This window comes from Balaenoptera ricei, chromosome 18 (assembly GCF_028023285.1).
Source record: "Balaenoptera ricei isolate mBalRic1 chromosome 18, mBalRic1.hap2, whole genome shotgun sequence".
Lineage (NCBI taxonomy): Eukaryota > Metazoa > Chordata > Mammalia > Artiodactyla > Balaenopteridae > Balaenoptera > Balaenoptera ricei.
In genome coordinates this window covers 21,133,770-21,159,266 of record NC_082656.1, presented here as the reverse complement: position 1 = coordinate 21,159,266, position 25,497 = coordinate 21,133,770, and the positions used below count along the sequence as shown (strand labels likewise).

At 39.9% G+C, this 25,497-nt stretch overlaps 1 protein-coding gene across 3 annotated transcripts in view; it reads right to left on the bottom strand.

Annotated features, from left to right (window-relative positions):
- LCP1 (lymphocyte cytosolic protein 1) overlaps nucleotides 1-25,497 on the bottom strand; it is an 81,011-nt gene that overhangs the window by 45,630 nt on the left and 9,884 nt on the right. The window contains exon 2 of one of the 3 annotated variants that reach the window (XM_059902467.1): nucleotides 10,929-10,988. The exons of 1 other annotated variant lie outside the window; for it this stretch is intronic. The gene's annotated coding sequence lies outside the window, so the exon portion shown is untranslated. Of the gene's footprint in view, nucleotides 1-9,113; nucleotides 9,188-10,928; nucleotides 10,989-25,497 lie in introns of those variants that run through there. One more of the 3 variants, XM_059902468.1, reaches the window with a different exon arrangement.

The window sequence follows — 25,497 nt, the reverse complement described above, 5'->3', positions numbered from 1 at the left end:
TTTATATGAAACCACTTTGCAGGAAAAATGACTTTGCAAGTGTCCCCTGGCAGTCTTTGAACTAGGCTGGGGATGCCCCCTGGTCCCCACCCTCCAGCCACCAGAGGGTTCTGGCTGAGGTAACAAAACCTGGGGCTGGGCAGTTTCTGTAAACCCTGCTGGCCGCGGCTGATGCTCAGGTCTCTCTACCTAAGTGTACAGTGTCTGACTTGGAGCTGAGTCCTGCTGGGAGGAAAGGGGCTGTGGTGTGGAGACAGAGCAGGACGGAAAGGAGGGTAAAATCAGCTGAGATGCACAAACTCAATGTACCAGGAACGCACAGGAAAGAATTAGGAATGGGTGTTAGAGTTCATTTGAATGTAATTTGCATATCACTATCTGGATTATGAAATTCATCCTCTGGTAATTCTAAGTGTCCACCACTAAGCGGATTCATATATTTATTTGTACATTTCTTCTTTCACTAAACATCTGCCAAGTAAGTACCTACTGTATGCTAGGTCGTGGGTTAGATGCTGGCGACGCAGACATAAGATGTGGTCCTGGCCTGTTTAGTAGGGGAGAGAGACACCAGTCACTAGAATACAGGGGGACTTTTTAGATCCACAGGAATGGGGAAAACAGCTCTCCCCTGGGGAGCCAAGCATGGTGCCCCGGAGAGAAGTGACATGTGACCTGGGTTTCCACAGATGAGGAGGAGACAGCTTAAACATCAGTCAGTCTTTTCCTTATTCATGTAGAATGATGAACCCATAGTCTTTCCACAGAAAGTTTATCTATGTTGGAGCCAGAGAAAACAATAGCTAAAGGACAAATGGAAGACGAACTAATGTTTACTGAGTGGTTACCCAATGTTAAGTGTTTTATATGCGTTATCACATTTCATTCCACCACAACTCTATGGAGCATTATGATGATTTCCTCTTTATAGATGAGGGAACTGAGATTTAAGTAACTGGCCCAGGGTTACATTGCTCTGAACTGGGGAAGCCTCAGACAATATGGCCCTGCCACGTGAGAAAACGGGAAAATGGGAGTCCTGAAAAGTGAAGTTGCTCCCCAAAGTCTCAAATGAGTCAGTGACTCGTCAGAAAAGAGGAGTAGAGCTTCTGGAATCTTAGTTTGGTGTAACCAAAGTATGGGAAAAACACAAGTCAATGAACATTTAAACAACTTAAAGGTTAAAAAAAACCCTGAGATGCACAGTCCATCAAATGTACTTTACATCTTCAATATGTGGATGGAGAGAATAAGGGGAGGAGTTTCTTCCACTCGTTTTAAGAACAGCACAGGCTTAGTTTACAGCTTCACCTGTGCTAGAACACGACCCACTTTCTCCCAGTCTAAGCAAGCGTGAAAAGGCATCATAGGCGTCTCACAAACCTCATTTGTACGTTAACGATCTTATCTTCCTTTATGAAATTAAGCTTGCTATATACATAAAAAAGAATGAACTAGGAAGCAACATGGTTTGGTGAAAAGATGTTGGATTTTCTGATGCAACAGCTTCTGGCTGTGTGCTTGAGTACACGTTACTTAAAATTTCTGAGCCTCAGTTTCCTCATATGTACGAAGGGGATATTAATAATGCAATCACAGTGCTCACTCCATAAGAGTTGTGTTAGAATGAAATGAGATAAAGTGTTTAAATTGTATACAACAGTGCTAGGCGAGGGAAGGAAGGAAAGGAGGGAGGGAGGGAAGAAGGAAGGAAGGAGAAAATAAAAAAGAACCAGAACTTTTACAAAATTATCTTGGGGAACAAACCCAGTTTCCACTATAAACTATGTGAAATATTATATAGAGTCACTGTCTAAAATTCACACTTAATTGTATGTATGTTACATGTGTGGGTGGGTGTAAATCTAGATTTCACACCTATGCTTTATCTTCAAATGATCTTAGCTTGGTTGCTCTGGCTCTTGTACCACATCTCTCCTCCAGAGTCCCTGAAGTCAGTTTCAAAAGCAACTGTGGAATTAGAAGATGATATCAACTGGAAGCCCACAGCACGGTATTGGCTGATCTCATGCTGAGTGGTCAAGGGGCTCTGGGCTTAGTCTTGCCTGAAATAACTTATCGTGGAAAGTACCTTCCAACAGTTGAGGAAGTGTGGCCAGAGTGGGAAAATGTACAGCAATCTTAAGAAAAGCCTGCACATTCATTGTGAGACATGAAATGAAAAAAGATCTTGGGTATCTGTGATGAAGACCATTGGGCTATGTGTCTCCTTGTTCTCAGACACACCAATGCTTGGGGACTGAGTCTGCTGGCCTCTTCTCTGCCTCTATCTCTTACCCACTCCGGAATTCTCCAGGCATTTTCTCTGCTGTGGTCTGAGCTGATGGAAAAACACTAAGACAACATGCAGCTGACATCTGTGTACTAGCAATGACAACAGAAGCTTCTATTTACTCTCAGTAATGTGACCTCATTTTCTATGGGCTCCTTGGGGTAGTTCTTTTAGAATTTCTAAGGACAAGCTCATTCTCATAAAAAACAAAATGAGCAGTTACAGATAAACTGAGGCAGGAATTTGTATTCATTTGATGGACTAGATTTATCTACACTTTCTTGGAAGCCACAGTTTGGCTGGCAAATATTTACCAATACCAATTTACTAATGGGATATGCTATGACATTTCTTTTGTCAAAATTTTAAATAACTAAATAGCCTAAACGCTTCATAACCCTTAAGAACTCTGTACCATAATATCCTCAAGCATTTATTTGTTTGGTATAGCAGCAGACCCATCAAAAGCAGAGTTGGGATCTCCGCCTGATGGAAAATTAGGAATAATCATTGAATATTCAATCGCAGAAAGGAATATTTAGACTTACTAGAAAGTAGCCAGTGGATCATGTGAGAAAATACAATGCAATGAAAACAGACATGGTTTACATGTTTAAGAAACTGTGAATATTAAAATGGAAAAGAGGTAAGGTGTGAATCTCGGCTCTGACTAGCTCTGTAACCTTGGACTTAACCCTCCCTGAACCTCAGTTCGATCACCTGTTCTAAGAAGATGACAACATCAACCTCATGCAGCTTTTGTGTGGAAATACAAGAGCAAATGCATGTCAAGAGCTTAGCACAATGCCTAGCAAATAGTGAGGGCTCAATAAGTCAGCAGCGATGGTGAGTACAGCAGAGTGAGATACACACACAGACTGATGAAATCGGGAAACGGGAGGGGAAATGGACCCAAGAGCAGACCCAGCGGATAGATAGTACTTTTCCCTATTTCAGAGATGAGGGAACTAACTCAGCGTCAGGAGGCTTAAGAGACTTGCTTGGGCTCCAAGATTAGTAAAAGGCTAGAAAAGGAATCCAAATTTGCCTCCAAATTTGCTCTTTTCTTTATACCATACCTGTTTGTCTCATGCACAGAAACTGCAGACACTCAGACTCACAAGCTTTAAAAACTGACATTATATATGATATTTAATACATTTTATATTATATACATTATATTCAATCACCAGACAGCTTAAGAGTCCCAACCGTCTTCCTCTGTGGTCACAGGAAAGAAACAGAGCATCAGGGATATTCTGATGAAAAATCTCAACTTGAAAGACAATGAGGGAAGGGAAAAAAATCTGAAAAAAGTCATCAAAGGTGCCCATGATATTCCATCTTTCCAAAGGGAAAAAAAATTTTAACGTTATAAAGCATTGGAAATGAAGGGAAAGTTCATTTACATCTTTGAGATGAAGAAAACGGGGCTCAATAATGCAAAACTGCATACACGTTCCTCAGTTTTTCTTACTTTCCCTTTGCATCTATTACGTAGCTTTCTCCATAAGGAATGTATTTTCCACTCTTCTTTCTTAATCTGGCCCTCCTGGTGAAAGTAATGTGAGCCCATGACATCAAGGAGGTGCAAAGGATCCACATTTTAAAATGTGACACCTGAGGTTAACAAAGATGCAGTTCTAATTCTAAAGTTTGCCTGAGGAACGGCGAAAAGGAAGAGGATGCAAATTTTATACAGATGCATTTGTGCTTCTCTTTACTTCATTCATTCAGATACACAGTTTGGATAAATATTGGAGATAACTACCAGACTGAGGAATCAAAATGCAGGGTATTATTTAATTGTAAAGTAATTAGTCCATTCATTCACTTCCCTCTTGAAAGTGCAACCAGAGAAAAAAGGAAAAGAAATTATCTTCGAGATTGCAATTCACATGCAACATTAATTTGCCGGCCAAATTTGGCATCTTGGCTTTTCTGCCTGTGGAGAATGTAATCTCTTTTCCGTTTTAGTTCAGCCAGTCAAGAGGATGTGTGTGTGTGTGTGTGTGTGTGTGTGTGTGTGTGTGTGTGTGTGAAAGAGAGAGGTAGAGAGGTGGGGGGGGAGAGAGGGACACACAGACAGACAGACAAAGAGATGGAGAGAGCATGCAAGTGTGTCCATCTGTCCGTGGAACTGGTGCTAAACTAAAACAAGAATCAATGCTGCAACCACAAAACTGTGGCTTTCTTTGCAAGTTCCTCAATTTAATATCTTAGCTTTTCCTTCCGCCAGAAAAAACAACTGACCATATTTGAGAAACAAGCCTCCTTATAACTTAAAGTGGGGCTGAGGCAGGCATGGCTCTGAAGTCGAGCAAAACTTATTTTAACTCAGTAACTGGGTCACTTTTTACCTCTATTCTTCAGCTCACAATTAAAACAATCTTTCATTCTTTCACAGTTTTTAGGACACCTATATTTGGTCATTACTATGTAATTATAGAGATGTGTGCTTGGGTATAAATACTAAATTGTTTAATTTATTCGTGTCTATCAATCACAACAGTTAGAAAATGGGAATGCCACTTGACTCAAGTATTCTAATCTTCTATGACTGAGAACTTTTCAAAGCTTTTGAGGGTAGATATCATGTTTTGTGACCTATGCACAGGTCTATAAGTTGGTAAAAAGCAAATAGTCAAGTGCAGAGGGGCTGAGTAAATACTGATGATGATGATGTTGACAAAGAATAGTCTTTAATAAAAGCCATTAACGATACAGATGCATTTATTTCGGATAAATTATTATTATCTGCGTGCAACTTCAAGGGTCTAGGTACAAATAAGCACCATGGCCTGCTGCCTGTTTATTCCAGGAGGTTTCCCCTGGAATTCAGTAGTTAATATAAAATTGATTCAATTGTAGAAAATTAAAGTAATAAAATACTTGAATGGATTAACTTGCCTTCAAACATGAAGATAACACCAACACCTACCTCACAGGATTGTTGTGATGACTCAATGCATTAATATGGTCAAAACACTTAGAAAAACACTCAATTCAAAATAGTAGTATAGAAGGCTAAGCTGTTATTATTAGGATGATGAATTGAAATTCTTTGTTCCCCATTTGCCGCTTACAGTATCTTACAAGATGGAGTGACTATGAAATTGCTGGGAAAACTGATGTAATGGCTGAAATTGACAAACAAAACAACGGGAACAGTCAATAGCATAAGGAAGTTCAATCAGGAGGCAACCGAGGAAAGCAACGGGGAATTGCCATCTGGGGAGCCCAGTGGTCACAGCAGCTGTAGGGAGATGCTTCTAGAAGATGAATATCTGATTGGGTGGTAACTTCTTATACTTCAAAATGAAAACAATGTGAAACATGAACTCTTTTGATTTACCAAGTGCATTGCCATCTGGCAAAATAGGGAAACTTGAAACTCTTGGAGTCTGCTGACACTTGATTAGTTTTATATTTCGGTGGACTCTAATTCTAATTTTTATTTCTGCAGGGTTCATACGCAGATGGAATAGAATCATTTCATTTGATGATATCTGTGAGTTGTAAAACTAGCAAACAAAAAATATCCTAAGAAGACAATTAGATGAATCTAAATAATGTCACTTTGCTATAAAATCTATTAGTCATAAAGTCATCAGATTTTATAATTTTACTTTATAAAGTTTTGACTCTTCATAAATATAATCTTGGGAGAAATTTTCTTAGTTTTATTTTACCTAACTTGATTTTAGAATTCATTTGCCATCTCTCCCATATATGCAGAGAAGCCTTCACTTTTTTGGTAACAAGGAGAAGTTGACGTGAGAATTTTCTGAGAAGGGTGCAAAGTGAATAAGTAAAAGCTAACGGTATCTGTTCCTGGGCTCTTGGTCATCCAATATGCTTATTATCAGGTACATAATTTTGGTAAGGGTAGCTAAGTTTTAGCTCAATTAATGTTATTTAAACTAAAATAATAAGATTAATTTTGCCTGCTGGCTATGGTCATTGGACAATTTCTTAAATTCCTTGAAGTCAATGTCTATTTAGTGCTTTGAGACTAAAATGAAGAATAGTGCTTTGACAAAAAGGAAGCATGTTAGAAAGCAAAATACTGTACTAGTGTTATATCTCCGTTCATAGCAGTCACTGGGGGAACTCAGTAAATATTAGGTTAACAAGTGAAATTAAAAAAAGACTTCTATGCATATCTAAGGAACTGAGAAAAAATTCAGTAAATATCATGAGCACCTACTACATGCCAGGAGAGACAGAGAAGGAGCTCAGGCTGTCAGCAAATTAAGGACTTGAAAGGAAAACAATATGATTACTGCTCTACTTACTCTAAACTCAAAGCATTAAGCAAACACACACAGAAGAATCAGTGGAGGCAAGAACCAGTAGGAAAGACCTGCAAAAGGACAGGTTTCTTGAAATAAGCCTTAAAAAATGACCAGAAGTTTCACAGATAAAGAAGAAAACACTTGGAAAGACAGTTGGAGCGAAAAGAAGTGAAAGAGCATGGAACTTTCTGGTGGTTTGTGGGCTTGTGCACTTGGCATGTGGGTAAGTGGAGGGGGGAGGGGGAGAGGTTGGAGGTGGCAGCTAGAGCAGACGGAAGTGACAAGAAATAAGGTTGGGAAAGTGGCTGAGGCAGGTTTGTGAAGGCACACAATTCTTGAGTAAAATTATGCATTACTTAAAAGAAAACACTTCATTCTATTATTATGTGAAACCCACAATGATACCTCTTATTTATAAAAAAGTTTCTGGGTTTACTGCAAATTGTTGTCTTCTCTCTTTCTCTCTTCAAATCATGAATGCTAAGATCTCTTCAGTCAGCTTCAGAACAAAAAGCCTATAACGATGTACATCTGGGAAAAATATGCTGGTGGGGAAGATAGGCTCTGGAAGAGAAGGACGCTTACAGAGAGGAAGAATGGAGCCTAAAATCCTGGCTACCTACCGCCCTTGCCCCTCACCCAGTGACCTTGGGCCGTGTCCTTCAACCATCTAAGCCCATTCCTCATCTCTAAAGGTAGTTGGGAGGATTAAATGAGGTCATGCATGAAGAGTGGCTTACATAGTAAGTACGTATCAATATTAAGTGTTATTACTACTTGTTCTGTCCTAATTTAAATAGATACATTTGAATGAGAAAGTTACTTGTTGGCCTCTCATTCCCCAAAGGGTTCAGCAAAAGAATTAGAAATGGCCTTAAAACACGGAAATTGTTTCCCAAATTACCGATTGTTTCAAGGCACAATTTATGAAGGAGACAAAATTTCAAATGTGACAAAAGAAAGCATCCCTGGGATAGCTAATGAAATGTCCCACCTCAGCAGTGCTTGTTCAAAGGGCAAGACCCAGAAGATTCTTCCCTGATGTTGCTGGGAGTGAACAAGAATGAAGAGAAATGGATATTTTATAACACATCAGGTTGATGCTTTAACAATCTAAACTTGATTCCATTTTTATTTCCTCCCAATGTAAGGAAAATACTGACATACCTTTGCATCCTAATTCATTTTATTCTCATCAATATTTTTACTTAAAATAAGACATAGCATATTTTTAATCTGTTATTTTTAGGGGTCCAAGTCCTTCTCCCTCAACTCCACATTTTTGCTAGTTTAAAACTATTCAGGTGAGATGCGTCAAACAATATTGATGATCACATTTTACAAATTCAGAAATTCACATTTATAGGTAAGCAGTTAATTCCACTGAAATTTGCCTGTGTGTAGATGTTCTTTAAACCATTTTATTTACTAGAAACCAATTATGATAAATTACGTAAATTCAAAATCAAGACGTGTGGATAAATCACCTTTGTTTAATGACAGTTTTTTTTTTTTTAAGTTGTCCTGAGGAGGTAATTTTAGAAAACAAGTTGCTATACTTGATTAAGAAAAATTGGGTTTTGATAAGTGTGCGGATAAATGAATCCATTTCCAGTCCGGGTGGCTTTTATGTTTATCATCTGTCAATGGTACTAAATATTGTTGAATAACGGTAATTAATAAAGGCTGATGCTACAAGTTTCAAAGTCTATGTTTCAATAAAGTTTCTGGCATAAATATCCCATATCAACTTTATAAGAATTTCGATTATAGACTGAAGCCTTTCTTCCATAACTTAATGGTCATTTGTATGATCATAAGGATATCAAATAGTTCAGACAATTCTACAAAACAGTACAGTTAAGCAACACAAATTGCTTTTATTTTTAGAGAATAAATGGAGAAGAGGCAGCCTCTAAATTCCATGTGGTTATTAAGCACACCCATTAAAAACCGTCGGTACCCAAAATCACTCAAATAACCAGTATCACACTCATTAACATACGACTCAAGATGTTAGTACATCCACTAAAGTACTGTAAAGGAGTTTTTTAGAAAAACAGAACCACAGGAGCTAAAGTTAAACTATCCCTATTAGGCCAATAAGCAGCACCATCTAAACGATCAATAACCACTTTCCTGAGAACATTTGAAAGTAGATCAAATCACAGTAAATAGCCTCCCTGAAATAAAGCAATAGAAATAAATCAGAACACAGTTTGATTTAAAAAGGAAACAAAAATCATAGTTTTTTTTGGGGGGGGGGGGTGATAACTGCAGATAACTGGAGAAGAAGCCACCCCAGAGAGCGGAGGGGAGGGTCCCACCCTGAGCGGCCACGAGATGTGGCTGGAGCTTCGCTGGGCAGTTAAACGGTGCCGCGGCTCATAGCGGACAAGGGCGACAGGTGCTCAGATCTCTAGCCCCCTGCGGGCAAAATCCACAATCCACAGAACCAGAGCCGCCCAACAAGCAAAACATCATAAGCATTTAGAAATGACAAAAAGACAAAGGAAATTTACCTGGTAGCAAAACTGTTCTCAGTGGTACTGGTATGTGACCAGAAACCCCCTTCTTTCTGATCTGCAGAACAACTTTGTCAACCCCGGGTGTGTGGTCACAAGGCAGGAAGTGACTAGAATGACAAATCATCAGCCAGGAAAGAAATAGATTTTGTCTTTATAAGGACATTTTTACTTAACGTGTCTTTTTTTTTTTTTTTTTTTCCTCATGTCCCCTCCCCTGCAAAAATCACCTGACAGGTCACACTGAAATTCAGAAGCCTCTTACCACTTCCTCTTTATAAGCATTTTTCTCTCTCCTTCCCTTTCTTTCCCCTCTAGCTGTCCTGTAGGCACTGGGCTACTTAAACCTGTTGATTTCAGATAACGAGGCAAGGTCAGCCTGCTACCTTGACTTCTTGCTCTGCCCCTAATTGCGAACGCAGTGGTCTGGTGCCTAGCTACTTACAGCAAAGATAAACAAATTATTCATTTTTAATGAAAGAACCAAGGGAAGAGGTGGCAGTGTCCCTGAAACAAGCTAAAAGGGAGTTCCTTGGGAAAGCCCCACCCCAGGTGAAACCAAACCCCTCTCAAGAGTCCCTGAACAGTGATCTTATTGGTGCAAACAAAACAAAATGATCTCTTTAAGGGGAAGGGCCCGAAAGGGAAGGTCACCATATTATTTACTCATTCTTTTATTTATAGAGCACCTATGTACTAGGGATCTCTCTAACCCAATTAAAGATTTCAATTATTTAGACGCTTCCTACAAAGAGCACCAGCGGATCACTTAGGCAGCTGCTAGAGTCCAATGCTGCTAAATTCCTTCCTACAGACCACACTTATTTTTTGAATGCGCGTTTTATAAAATTAGCAAGAGAATTAAAATATCTCAGTTCTATGCCCAAACCCCGAATGCTCGTCCTGAGGGCTAATTCTCATCTTCAAATGGAAGCGCTCAAGCGCTCACAGCCTAACAGAGGATGTGAAGGTTGGATAGTATCCTGAGTAATGTTGACCAAACATTACACATAGTCTGTCTCCGTGTTGCCCAGAGCCTGTGTGCAGCTCCAGCGGCCAGCCTGCTATTGAGGAATGAGAATCTGAGGCTATGCTCCAGCTCTGATGGTGAGTTGAAGATGCCTGATTGTTCAATACACTTCTTTATTTGCGAGGGGCCTGGGACCCCACCAGTGGGTACTATGGTTGGGGGACTGCTCTTACACTCCTTTTGCTTCTTTGATTTCTCCTCTAGAAAGTTCCTGCTTCCAACCTCAAATATCAGACCAAGCTGTTCTGGTTTCTCTACTTCATTAGTCAGCGGTGTGGCAGTGTCTTGGTCAGAACCCTACAGGGGCCATCTTGGTGGACAGGGTGGGCAGAAGAATAGGAATAGATGGTGGAGATTCAGTCCGTTCTAGAAGTGGTTCACCTCACAGAGAACTGTCAACTCTCTTGTGACTCCCCAGGGAAGACAGAGGGGGTGAATTGGACCACGTTTTCTCCATTGCATAATTACTCCCAAGTAATTCATTGCAGGAGGTGGGGTTCAAGAGGCACCTAAGTCCTTTCAGGACACCAGAGACACATCTATGCATCACTGCGACAGGGCTGATCACACTACAAAGCAGCCAAATGCTGGTGGTTTTCACTCTGGGGTGAATAATCGTCAGTCAGGACTCTGCAGCAGCACAGATACTGTCTTGATGGTCTTAAGGATGAAAATATGCGAGATACTGTGGATCTCCCTAATTGCATCCCTGTGGTTTCAGGACGCAATGGAGGTGTGGCAGAAACACTTCATAAAGAAGAACAGAGACTCATTTCGTTTACCTGGGAGGAGAGCAGCAGCATGATGTCTACTGGTGCCTGGTCATTGGACATCTGAGGAATCTAAAACAAGAGCAAAATACACTTGTGCATGGGTTCAGTAGGTGTCTGAGTGCCTGTCTGGAGGCACTGGTGATTCAGAAATGAGTAAGACACAATCGCTGCTCTTAAGGAGCACATAGTCTGTAGAGGAGAAAAGCATGTAAGTAAATAAATGCCATCTGCTATAAAAAGGGGTGAAAAAGGCAGTGGAACATTGAGGCAGATGCAGATGTGAACAGAGCTGATGTTTGAAGAGGGTGAAACGTGCAGTTATGCCTAGCAGCTGATTCAAGTCAAAAAAAAAAAAAAAAAAAAGCTCGTCGGATTCCAGTCAACATCTAGATTCTAGGAGATGAAAGCCATTGAATTGTGCTGCTTGCAAACACCCACCTGAAGGAACCCTCTTCTCTAGCACCCGCTCAGCTGTGGTCCCCACCTCAGCCACCCACCACTGCCTCACCCACATCCTGGACCACTCCCACCATCGTAATCTCTCTATCTGCCTCAAGTGGCACAAGGCTACCCAGCCGCGGCGGCAGTCAATTGTTTAGGTCTTAGACCAACGCTTGTTTGGAGAGGAAAACTTTATCACTGTCAGTGCTTAGAATTGCTTGTGCATCATGATAACAAACAGCAGACTGATTTTGGTTTTATTATTCTTACGTCCTCTATAGGTCATGCCCCCCTGATGGCCTACACCCAGAGAGGACCTCTCCCACTTCCTACCCCACCATCCACATGCCTCTACTGCCACCTCTGCCTCTTAACTGGCCTGTGCTTTGCCTTCCCTCTACCCCTACTGCCCTCCTTACTTTATCCCACCCTGGGCGGCTACGGAGCTCACAGCCTCAATCCCTAAAACTGCATCAGCTGCTACTTCCCGGCTACTGAATGTTGCTGAAGAAAGTCCCAGAAGCATAGACTTGAAATGCTATAAATTCAAACTGTTTGCCTTCAAATTACTTCTTAGAAATGCTTTTATTCAATTTCATTAATTCCTGAGAACAGGTATTCTCAACCTGGGGTCTATGGACCCCTAACACTTTATGCATGATTTTGTGTGTATGTGCTTTTTTCTGGGTCCATCATACTATTTATCATGGTATTAAACAGATCACAGAACCCAAAAGTTAGACGTTTATTTCAAACTCTCTCCTCTTGCCTCTGTCTCCCTCTCTACCAGCCTGCGTCCTTTCCTGGCCCAATATTCCTGCCCCTTGTTTATTGAGATGATCCAAGTCATCTGGTGTGAGCTTCCTTTTCTAGCCTCCTCAACTCTCACAAGACCCATCTTTTCAATGGGAATAATAATTGCCACTTTTCTCAGAGGGTTAATGTACAGATTAAATTAAATAATACTTGCAAATTACCTAAAATGATATCTGGCTCAATTTGTGTAGTAGTAGTAGCATTTGTAATACATATATAGGCAAAACCTATATGGAAAAAGTTATAAAATTCTATACATGGACATAAAATAATTGACCAAAAAATAGAAAAATATATGGATAGACATGGCCACTTTCTTGAAAATGTTGAGTTTCCCCATTTTAGTCTAGTAATTCAATTCATTTCCAAATAAAATGCCAACAGATTTTATGGCCCTTGAAATATTAAATCTAAAACATGTAAGGAAGAATAAATACATGAGAATACCCAAATACAGTTTTGAAATATATCAAGAAGGGTACTAGGAATTAAAGTATATTACAGAGCTATAGTAGAAATACTACAAAGAGTATGTACTGGTTAAGGGAATGGATCAAAAACAATTCCCTGTGTACGTGTGAACTTGGCATAAGGAAGCATTAAAATAAATGAGAACCAGTTCTTCAATAAATGGGACAACTTGTTTTCCTATGGAATATTAAAAAAATTAAAAGACCCATCTTTTCCTTCCCTTTCACTCTTAAAAGAGAAGGTGTTCTTCTATCTTCTCAAGGTCAATAGTTCCTCATTTTAATCTTAATCTTATATCTTCTACTTACTTAGATACCTTGCTCCATCAATTATCTCATGTTTTTCTAGCATCTTTAATGGCTTATACTCTCCCCACTTCCCCTTCATGCACTATGGGTTTTGTTCAAATGGGAAAATGCCTCTGCCTCACTCTACTGCCCATCCCCTCCCCCTGATATTTGATTGGCAGGGAATGAGAGTAATTAAGGAGAGCACAATCTCCGCCTTTGCAGAATGTCCACTGTATTCAAGGATGCAGACAAGTGACCTCACAGTGGTACTCAGAACCATGACAAAAGAAAAGCTGGGTGCCCGTGAGAGCACACAGCATTAACGCAGACTTGGGGCCTGGGAGGCATGCAGGGGGATCATAGCAGGGTGATGAAGAGTAAAGATGCTGGGCCATTTGTCTGGTTATCAAATCTCATCTCTACTACTGTATTAGTTGTGTGACCTCGGGCAAATTATTTGATTTCACTGGCCTAAGTTCCTTCATCTAGAAAATGGGGATAAGAACAGTGTTTGTTTTCTACGCTGTTGTGAAGGTGAGGTCAACTGATACATGTAGAGAACTTGGAAGGGTGTGTGGCACATAGTAAATGCTATATGTGTTAACTAGTCTTTTAATATTTATACCAGGCTCTGGACTAGACTGTTCACATACATTATTTTATTTATTCTTCACAATAATCCTATGAATTATTTTTATTTTCTTCCTTCAATTTTTAAAAATTATAGTTTCCAATTCTACACTACTTCTCCACTATAGAATTATACACTGACATCCTTGCTGTGAAGTGGCTCAGGACCTCCCACTCAGGCAGGTGGAGTGTGGTTCTCCTCCTACCTGAGCTTATTTCATGCGACTTGCTTGAGCTTTGGAATGTTAGCAGACAGGACACAAACAGAGGTCTTGAATATGCCTACATGATTCAACTTGGTCTCCTGGATTTCTGAGTACATTTACCATGAGAAAATCACATCTTTGTTCAAAAGGAATGAGGAGATGCATGAAGCCAACCTGAAACCAACCCATAGTCCAGGCCAACTCCAGCTCACCCATGTTCTGTAGCAGAGCCATCCCAGCTGACGCAGGAATCTAGGTTCGTTGTTGTAAACAATTGAGATTCAGGGTTGTTTACGAGGCAGCCGTATCACAGAAACAGATGACTTGCTATTTAAAACTGTACTCCTTGCCACGACCAGCTATTTAAAACTGTACTCCTACTCCTGTCGTTTCCAATCATCCTCACTCTGTTCTTCCACAGATTTAACACCTTCTAACATACATGTTAAAGATTAAGTTTACTGTCTCCTCCCAAAAATAAGCTCAACTTTGGGCAGGTCTTTACTGGCTCTTGGAGCAGTACCAGTGCCCAGTTATGGAATGGCATGAATGAGTGAATGAATGTTTAGTGCAATTTTGCTTGACAGCAAAAATATGAAAATAACAGGAGAATGAATATATAAACTGTGGTTCAGTACAGTATCTAGAAGTTAAAATGAGTGAACTAGAACTAGATTGACTAAGTAAGAGTAAACTTTGAAAATATAAAGTTGGTGTAAAGCAAAAGTTGCAGAATAATACTAGTATATTTGTATACATTTTAAAGAACTATTATAGTGTGGTTTATGGATATGTCTGTACATGTGTGTGTTTATAATAAAAATATGTCTGAGAAATGATAAATACCAATTCAAGAACACAGTTACTCTGGCAAGTTAGGGAGGTAGTGGGAAGGTAGACAGAAGAATTCAACTATGTCCACAGCAAAATGTTGAGATTTGGCAAAAATAAGTGTTGGATACATGAGTGTTGATTATGATATTCTCTTTCATCATGTTTTAAATAATACTCATTTAAATTTAAAAATTAATTTCTTGATTAATAATATATGCGCATGGCTCAAAATTCAAAAGATGCAATGAATTATTTCGTAAAAATATTATCTTCCAACTCTATCCTCTGGCAACCCATTTCCCCTTTATTTTTTTAATAACGGCTTTATTGAGATATGATTCACATACCATAAAATTCACCTTTTAAAAGTGAAATTTAGTGCTTTTAGTATACTGACAGAGTTGGGCAACCATCATACTATGTAATTCCAGAACATTTTCATCACCCCCCAAAAGAAAGCACCAGCAGTTACTCTCCATTTGACCCCCAACCTCCCAAACCCTCAGCCACTATTGCATTTTTTGTCCCTACAGATTTCTTGTTATGGACATATCATATGAATGGAACTGTACAATATGTGGTCTTTAGTGTCTAGCTTCTTTTACTTAGCAGAATGTTTTTAAGGCTCATTAATGTTGTAACATGTATGAGTACTTCATTCCTTCCTATGGGAGAATAATAGCCACTCTACAGATACACCACATTTTATTTATCCATTCATTAACTGATAAACATCTGAGTTGTTTCCACCATTTGGATATTACGAATAATGTTGCTATGGACATTTGTGCACACACTTTGTGTGGACACACATTTGAATTTTTTAATAAAGTAATACACGTGCATCGTTTTAGTGCATCGTTTTAGAAGTCAAACGTTACCTCCGGGTTTATAATGAAACACCAGTCTCCTGACACACTCCTTCTCTACCTCTGATTCCCATTCCCCAGAAACAATTATTTTCAACAGTTTAGCTATTTCTTCTGCTACTTCATATTTCTAGAGGCTATGCTTATACTATGTCTTGATTGTTCAGGTTCCATTTTTTTTTAACTTCTTACTTGGGAGGTGAAGATTTGACCCTCTCCCTTCCCCAGTGTGTACCATCCTCTAAAACAGGTTATATAATACCTTTAAACCAACGTGCAGTTTTGACAATGACTATGTAAATATTCATAGCTGAGTTATGCAGAGCACAATGTTTATACTTCCTTTTTCGTATCTTGCTTTCTTCATTTGTTAGGTTTCTACGTGCATACTACTAATTCTGTACCAAACTCTCCAACAGAGCTAAAATGCAATTTGAAAAACCAGGAAATGAATCCATTCCTCTCTTTTCCTCCTGGAGAGGTCCTTCCCAGAGTCCTCTGTCCTGCTGCCTGGTCCTGCTTTCCAGCTGCCATCTAGAAGCTTCCCTTCACCATCATCCTAGGAATCCCCTTCTCCCTGTGGGTTGGATCTTCTGTTTCTGGACCACAGACCTTCCACTTTCTTGGTCTACTTCCTTGTCTTAACAAGCATATCCTCCAGTAGATTCCTGAGAAAGACTGCATGGGACAGAAGCTTCTTGAGACATTTTATAGCTGAAAACATACATAGTCTACCTTCATTCTTGGAAGTCCACACAATCATTTTCTTTCAAAATTCTGAAGAAATTGTTCCAGTGTTGTTGTTGAGAGATCTGCTGACCTATGGTCCTGACTTATGGTCCCTTGCATGTCACTTTTTCTTTCTGGAAATATTTAGGGTTTTTACTATATGCCTGACATTCCAAAATTTTATGATATGTCTTAAAGTGGGCCTGTTTCCATCCACTGTGCTAGGGACTCAGTGGTCTCTTAATTTGGAAATTCAAATATTTCAGTTCTGGTAAGTTTTCTCTCCGTTTTTCTCTCTTATTTCCTTTCCTTATTTTTTTTAATGTTCTTTTTCCTTGAGATTAGATTTATTGGGATGTTGGGCTTCCCGAATTGATCTTCTAATTTTCTGCCTCTTGACCTTCCTGTCCTACTGTCAAGGAAGATTTTTAACCTTTTCTTCAAAACTTCTATTGAACATTTTATTTCTTTTATCATTTTTTAAAATAACCCAAAGCTCTTTCTTTTTCTATGAATCTCCCTCTTTTATAGCAAGGTAGGGGTCAGGATGGGGTTAGGAACGTCTTGTGCTCCTTATATAAGCTTTCTACCAACGCTTCTGTTTGATTGCTCTATCCTGCACCACTGTCTTCAAAGATACGTGGTATCTCAGAGGTCTGAGCTTTGCTGAGAGTCTATGGTGGGCTTTGAATTGCTGCGTGTTGCCTTCCCTCATTACAGGTTTGGGGTCCAGCTCTGTCGTGTGTGCTTGGGCACTTTCCACAGTCCACCTATTCAATGGTCTCCAACATTCTGCAGGCGTTGCTCGTCCACGGTTGCCTCATTTGACACTGGTCTCTCCTGAGAGACTGGGAATCCCATGAGGCCAAGGGCTGTGTTTGTTTTGTTAACTTCTAAATACTATACCTGGCATTTCGAAAAGACTTGTTGAATAAATAAATGAAGAGGACTAAGCTGAGACTTGAAGGATGAGATGGAATGGAAAGGCAGAAATGTACTCTGACCACAAGGGACTGGCATGTGCAGAAGATCGTAGGTGACAGAAAGCAAGGAACATCTAGAACCTGATACAGCTGAGCACTCCTGCAGTCAAGAGAGCAAGGCAGCTGGGGGTAGGGGTGGGGTGGGGGAGGATGCAAAGAAAGAGGAAAGGCTGGAGAATGCAGCAGAGACCAGATGGTGGTGGGTCTTCTCTCTGTGTTAAGCACTTTGGGCTTTACCCAGCAAGCAATGGGGAGCTCTTTTAGGGTCTGTATTAGTGCTCTAGGGCTGCTGTAACAAAGTGCCAGAGATTGGGTAGTTTAAAATAACAGAAACGTATGGTCTCATGGTTCTGGAGGCTAGAAGTCCGAAATCAAGATGGCAGCAGGGTTGGTTCCTTCTGAGGGCTGTGAGGGACAATCTGTTCCATGCCCTTCTCCCAGCTTCTGGTGGTTGCTGGCAAAATGAAAAAATGGGATTCTTTGTTCAAAAATGATTAAGAATTTTCAGACCCTGACAGCAGAACATTAAGCCAAGTGCAGAGCCCTTCTGAGCACAGGGCCCCGCGTGGCAAATGCCACATGCCCATGGAGGAGCCCCCAGTCAAGAATCCTTCCTTGACCATCAATCTAGTCTTTCTTCTCCTAAAACCTACAGTGTTTGTTTATAAGCTCTTCTTTACATTGACTGCATGCTACCTTTCTTTGTCAATTCATCTCTATGACTAGCTGTCTATGTGTTTGCGGCATCTTTGTTCATTCATCAAGCTCTTATTAGGAACATACTATGTTCCAAGCCCTCAGAAAACAAACCCAAAAGATTCAGTCTCATAAACTCGAGGAGTTCACAATCTGGGAGGTTACCAAACACACTAGCAATTATCATACCCTGTGACAAACACTGTGATAGAGAGATGCCCAGGGTACCAATGACAGGGGAGTGGGGAAGCAGGCAGGAAGGTGTCTTAGAAGATGTGTAGCTGAATCTCCAAAATGCTTAGAAGCTGGTCAGGCAAAGGATGGGAGAGAGAGTGATAAAGGGCATTTCAGATAGAGGGACCAGCATATGTACAGTGTGGGCATCTCCCAACTAAAATGTCAGCTTCTGGAGGACAGGAATTGCACCCTCTCCTAGCACCTAACACAATTCATTGCTCACAGGACAAATTCAATAAATATTTGGTTAGTTGAGACGGCAAATTGATTCTATGAACAATATGGCATTTAAAGGTTAAATCAAAGAGAAAAAGTAATTAGATGTTTTAAATATACCTCTAAAATGCACTCTCTAAGCATGATAGTTCTCCCAGAGAATTTATATATGCAGCTGCCATATAAAGACCGACTTTCACACATGTTTAATGCTAATTTTACTTTCCCTTTCTGATAATGGTGCAATGAAAGCTAATTATAGCTATTATTGCCAGGTAGATTATAAAAGGAAGAGGGCTGTTCATAGCTGCAAATTTTATTTTCACAAAATGTCAAGTACATAAAAATGTTATCTCTGCAATATTTCTAAGTATTAAAAAGTTGAATCCAGCACAGTATGTGGTCTATGACCATTTCGGAAGTAGAGCATCTGCACATCTTTGGTTTATAACAACTCCCTAGGTATTCACTGACATTTAATAACCCATTTGCACTAACAGAGTCATTAAAACAGATGCAGGCTGAAATGTACGCTACTTACATTCAACTTCACATGTACGCTACTTACATTCAACTTACACTGGAAATACAATATTTTCTCAACTTTTGTAAATAGATATGCTGCTGCTGCAGCTGAGACCATGTCTGAGACACTCCCGACCACCAAGAATACAAATACAAGGCCAAGGATTTTTAAATAAGCATATAAAAAACAATAAAAGAAAAAGAGTGTGAATCAAATATTAAAATGGAAAGTCATGAGCCTTTTAACAATGCAAACCTAAAAATAATAAAAATTTAAAAACTAATAAGAAAACTCTTTGAGGATGGTACACAGGAAAAGCAAAAGACCTGAAATTAAAAATTTTAGAGACAAATCCTGATTCCAGCATACGCTAACAGATCTTGAGTGAGGCATTTTCCCTTTCCTTAGCTGAACTTACATGTACATTAGAGAAAATACCACCTATATCATAGGGTTACTTTGAAAATTAAACGAGATGATATATGCTAACACACCCAACACCGTGGTCCTAGTTAGTGCCAAATTTTAGTTGAATCTGAATTTGTAAATTGTGATTTATATAAAATACCTAAATATTTCATTATATTGATTCAAATTCATTCCATCAATCAATCTTGTTTTTTAGTAAGATTCAATTGGAATTGATTTTACATCTACTACTGCCCTGAGCTGGGGGCCGTAATGCATCACACTGAATACCTCCAACAAACCCATGATATAAGTGGCATTTACTCTATTCTAAAGTAAAGAAACGAAGGCCCAGATGAAAAGTTTTTGTCTTTTCTGTTTATCTGCAGCTGCAATATGAAAATATTTCTGGTCAAGTTCTCCATTCTTTAAATAGAGATATGAATCACCCGTTAATTCTCTGCGTATTAGGCCAAAGGATAGTCAGCAGAGTTTCAGTGAATTCATATGACACAGTTTCCAGATTTCAATCACTCACTTATTAAGCAAGTATTTACTGTGTACAATGAAGTGCCAAGGAAGACACAAAACAGACCCAGGTAAAGAGCATCTTAGGAAACATACACAATAGAAAGTAAAACAATGAAATAGATGATTTTAGATTAGTCTGGTGGCAGAGAAATGGGACGGATGGGAAATGATTGGAAACAGGGAGAAGGGTTAGGAAGCCATGGCTACTGACAAGGAATGAGGCAATAACTGTCGGGTCTAGATGGTGGCAGTGGGCATCGGGGCAAGAGACAAACCTAAGAGATGTTTCTGAGGCTAACTGTCTATAGAAAATAAATGAGAAGATGAATCAAGGATGACTTTGAGGTCAGTCAGCTGAGGGAAGAGTGATCTCCTGGATGGACATGTGGCATTTAGGGAGGACAAGGATGAACTCTACCTGACCACAATGAGATTAGGGCCACACGGAAAAGGCTCAGGAGAGCTCACCTGTGCAAAATGCAAGCTGTGTAACTAGAGTGTGAGGCTAGATCAAGGCAGAAGATACAGATTTGAGCCTCATCACCATGGAGATAACTAAAGCCATGGGATGGAGTCAACTCTCTAGGAGGGGGAAGCGCTTAGAAGCATGTGAGCAGAAGTTCAAGGACTGACATCTAACATTAAGAGAGGGAGAAAGAATAAGAGCCAATTTGATCAATTTTTGGCATGTACTGGAATATATTTAGATAATATTATTTTAGCATTCATATTATTTTAAATTAGATGAGCTAATAAAGGACTATATTTTACTCCTGTTTTTCTGTGCCCAGTAAAGGTTAAGTATCAACAAAAGAGAAGGCACATACACTTTCAGTTCTGTCCATTTTGAGAAGAATCATATTCAGGGAAAGGAAATCATGGTTGAAAATGAAGTCCCTTCAACCAAATAGGAATATTTAGAATCCATTTCCATTTACACCAATGTGTAAGATCTGTTTCCATCAGCAAGACCATGAAAGTGCCCAGCTTCTGCCTTCAGTGATCCCAACATCCAAATTCATTCACTATTTTCCTCATTCATCCTACTTTCTGCAAGGTGCTCAGCCAGACGCTGAGAGGACAGTGGTGGATAAGACGGACACACTCTCTGTTCTTGTGTAGTTCATAGTCTAGCCCACAACAATTCATATCCTGCCTCTTTGCTTCTAATCCAAAGCAATCAGGATTGAACTTCAGTGACTTTTCCCATTGTCCTTTGGCCACATACTTCTTCATTTTTAAAAATTTATTTATTTTACTTATTTATTTTTGGCTGCATTGGGTCTTCGTTGCTGCATGCGGGCTTTCTCCAGTTGGGGTGAGCAGGGGCTACTCTTTGTTGTGGTGCGCGGGCTTCTCATTGCGGTGGCTTCTCTTGTTGCGGAGCACAGGCTCTAGGCGCGTGGGCTTCAGTAGTTGTGGCAAGCGGGCCCAGTAGTTGTGGCACACGGGCTCAGTTGCTCCACAGCATGTGGGATCTGCCCGGACCAGGGATCGAACCTGTGTCCCCTGCACTGGCAGGCGGATTCTTAACCACTGCGCCACCAGAGAAGTCCCTGACCACGTACTTTTAACAGATGAAGGCTGAGTGTTTGTTAACCAGCAAGTAGAAGTCTTCTTTTAAATGAATTATAGAGTAGCCAGAAAATGTGACAAATATATGCCCCAGTGGTTACACATTTTAACCTGAGTAGTTTAACAGGAACTTGTGGTTCCTGTTACCACTCCAGAGGGCTGTGTCAGTTGTCAACACAGTGAGGTGTGGGCCTTACAGAGGCCTCCTAGTCCTTTATGACTCCAGTCAGAGGAATGAGAACATGGGAGAGAGAAGAATCCTTTGCCATCTCATCTCCTTTCTCATTTCATTGCTCCTTCCCGTGTAAATCAAAAGAAATGAAGGGTAAATGAAAGATAAACAAAAATATATATATTTTAAAATTAAGAATAAAAAAAGAAACAAGTACCAGAATGCATGAACTTCTCCAAAACTACTTCCAGTGGTAGATTCACTGAAGCTACTGAATTTATAAATTTTCATTTTGTAAGTGTTCAGAGAGAGGAAGCAAAGGTTCAGAGTAAGTATACAACTCTGCCTACTGTAGCAGGTGGCAACAGTGAGCACACAGGGTTTTAATCTCTAAGCCATTTCCCTGCCTATGGTTTGATTCCATCTCAAATACCTCCAGGGACCAGGCAGGTAACTAAACTGAGCTAAATGGGCCAAGTGTAGGTGGCAGGAACTGACACACACTGGAAAATGTATGTCTTGTCTAAAGATAGTAGCAGAAGGAAGGCAAATTTGATTGTTCAAGAGAAACCAAAAATCTGATGTTTTTTGGAAATCATCTGATTTTTAAAATATTGGCAATGAATTTAAAAATATTAAATGTCATATTGGTTACTCTGTAAGTGATTCATCCAGAGGTCATTAATTTACAACCTCTGGTCTATGGCAAGTTTTCTGTGTTTGCACAGAAACATGGAACTCATCACAGGTTTAAAAACATGATTAACCTTAGCACATGCAATCAGTGCAAAAGACTTAAGAATGTTGAAATAACCTAAAGGAAGAAGCATGCAATTATAATTGAAATGAAAGAAGATAAAAATTTAAAACTTAAGAATAATGAGAAAATAATGACCATTACTGTGCATATTGGATGAAGATTTGACAGTAAAGATGATACTGAAAGGTTGATAACAAATCGATGCAAAATGTTGAAACAGGCTTTACCTATGTAATCCTTATCATCATCATCATCATCATTAACATCATCATCTGCAAGAAAATAGGGAAAAATCTTTGGTGTGATAAATGTTGGATGTCTAATGTTAATTTAGAGGAAGAAAGCTAAGAATTTGAGTAATAACATACTGTGGCAAATTACTGCTCAAAGTTGTTGCAAGGCGTGGATAAGTCTATTGGTTCAAAGCCTGTTTCACTAAGGCTTGTGTTGAGGTTCCAGTACAGAGTCATGCATCCATCCATTCATTCAACAAATATTTATTGAGCACTTACTATGTGCCAGGTACCATCAGAGGCGCTGGAGATACAATAGTGCATGAATCAGACAAAAGTTCCTGACCTTTTGGAGTTGACATTCCAGTTAAGAGAGACAGACAATATACAATATAAATAAGTATATTCTATATTACATACTGATAAGTCTTAGGGGGAAAAATTAAATCAGGAAAGGGGAATAGAAGTTTGTTTTTGTGTAGTATGTGCGCATCCTTTTGCAGGGAGAAGGGTGAAGAGGATTTGAAATTCTAAATAAGGGGACCAGGAAAGGCCTTACTAAGAAAGAAACATTTGCATAGACACATGAGGGAGGTGAGGGCTGACAGTGAGGGAGTGGAAGTGGAGCAAGCCGTGAGATATCTGGGGTAAGAAAAGTCCAGGCAGAAGGAACAAGTGCAAAGGTCCCGAGGGAAAGGTGCATGTGTCACTTTCAAGAGCAACATGATAAATCCAAGAACTAGGGGCAGAGCAGTAGCAGATGAGGTCAGGGTGGCCTGATCACACAGAGGGCTGGCTTTTACCATCAGTGGTACAGAAAATCATTGCAGGGAAGGTGGTCTAATCAAAGGAGTTACAGGATTTGACTTATGTTTTAAAAGGATCCTCTGACTGCTGTCATGATTGAACCAAAAGAGAGCAAAGCCAGGGTCAGTGAGACCAGTTGGGAGTCAGTTTCAATAATCTAGGTGAGAGACAATGATGGCTTGGACTAAGGTCTTGGCAGTGGAGACAGCAAGAAGACATCAGATTCTGTGTATATTTTTATTGTAGCGCTGGAAGGATTTGCTGACATTCTTTGCGGCATATGAGAAAATGAAGAGGCAAGGACGACTCCAAGGCCTTTGGCCTGAGCCACCGGAAGGATGAAGCTGGCATTAATTGACGTGGAGAAGACTAGATGAAAGCAGGCTTGGGGGTGGAGAACAGCAAGAGTTCAGTTTTAGACCCATTAAGCCTACTGGGGATCCAATCAGGAGATGCAGAGTAGGCAGTTGGATATAGTGTCTGGAGGTCCACACTGTAGGTTTAAATTTGAAGTCATCAGCATATATTTCGTATTTAAAACTGTGAGATTGGATGAGATCACCTAGAGGGTGAATACAGATAAAGAAGAGAAATGGACCAAGCTCTGAGCTTTGGGGGCACTCCAACATAAAAATGGTTAGGAAAATGAAGAGGGACCAGCAAAGCATACTAAGAAGGAACTCTCAGTGAGGTAGGAGATAAATCAGGTGATGGTAATGACCTGGAGGCCTAGGGAAGATAGATCTCAAGTTGGGGAGAAGGCTCAACCTCTGAAAAGCCGCTGGTGGTCATTTAAGGATGGACAGCTACTGACCACTGGATACAGAAACATGGAGGCCGTTAGCAGTCATGTAAGAGCAGTCTGGCGGAGGAGTGGGGCAAAAGTCCCATTGGAAGGATTCCCTAAAAGAATGGGAGGGAAGAAATTGGAGATAGTAACTATAAACAAATTTCAAAAGATTTATGATAAAGGGAAGAAGAGAAATGTTGTGGAAGCTTGTTCAAGGGGGAAGTGGGCTCAAGAGATTTTTTTTTTTAAGACAGGAGAAATAACAGTACGTTTCTATGATTCCAGGAATTATCCGGCAGAGAGAAAGATAAAAGTAATGCAAGAGACAGGGGGAAGATTAGCTGGGACAATTTTCTCGTATGGATAAGAGAAGATCAGCTCTAGTGAACAGTAGAGGGCTCAGCCTTGGCTAGGAGCAGGGACGGTTCATCCACAAAGACAGGACAGAGCTGAGTAAATGGTCACAGGTGCTGGGAGGTGGGGCTGTGGAAATTCTCCTGATTGCCTCTATATTCACAGTGAAGGATTTGGGGGAAGATATGGAAGGGCTAAAGAGAAAGGAGAGTGTATGAAATAACTGTTGAGGAGGTTGGAAGAGTGAATGCTTTAGGGGCAGAGGGTATGATGGCTGAGCAACATCCAAGGCTAGTGATTACAGTTTAAAAATATTTTTCTTTTCATTTCTTAACTTTTCATCTTGAAATCATTTCAGAACTACAAAAAGATGCAAAAATAGTTCAAAGAATTCCCATGTGCACTTCACTCAACTTCCCCAAATGTTAACATCTTATATAATCACAGTATAACTGTCCCTATCAGAAAGTTATCACTGATCCACCACTCTTCACTAAACTAGATCTTTTTCAAATTTAGCCAACTGTCCTATGAATGTTCTTTTTCTGGAGTAGGATCCAATCCATGATCCCATATTCTATTTAGTTGTGTTGTCTTCTTAGTCTCCTGTAATCTGGGACAGTTCTTCAGTCTGTCTTTCATTACCTTGACACCTTAGAAAAGGCTAGTCATAGAATGTCCCTCAGTTTGGGCTTGTCTGTTTCCTCACAATTTAAATCAGGTACATATTTTTGGCAAGAATATCACAAACGTGTTGTTTTTAGTGCATCACATCATGGGGCACGTGATCTCTGCCAGGGTCCTCCTCTGTAAAGGTACTATTTCCTTTATAATTAATAATACAGTGATCATGGATTTTAAAATACAAGCATTCCGTATGGTTTTTCCCCCACCCCATTCATCTCCACTGGTGCAGGTACTGAGTAAGTGGAGGGTTGATTTAATATTGTGGTTTATCAAGTGAGGACCTCAACCAAGGTATAACTAAAACAGTTGTAGATATC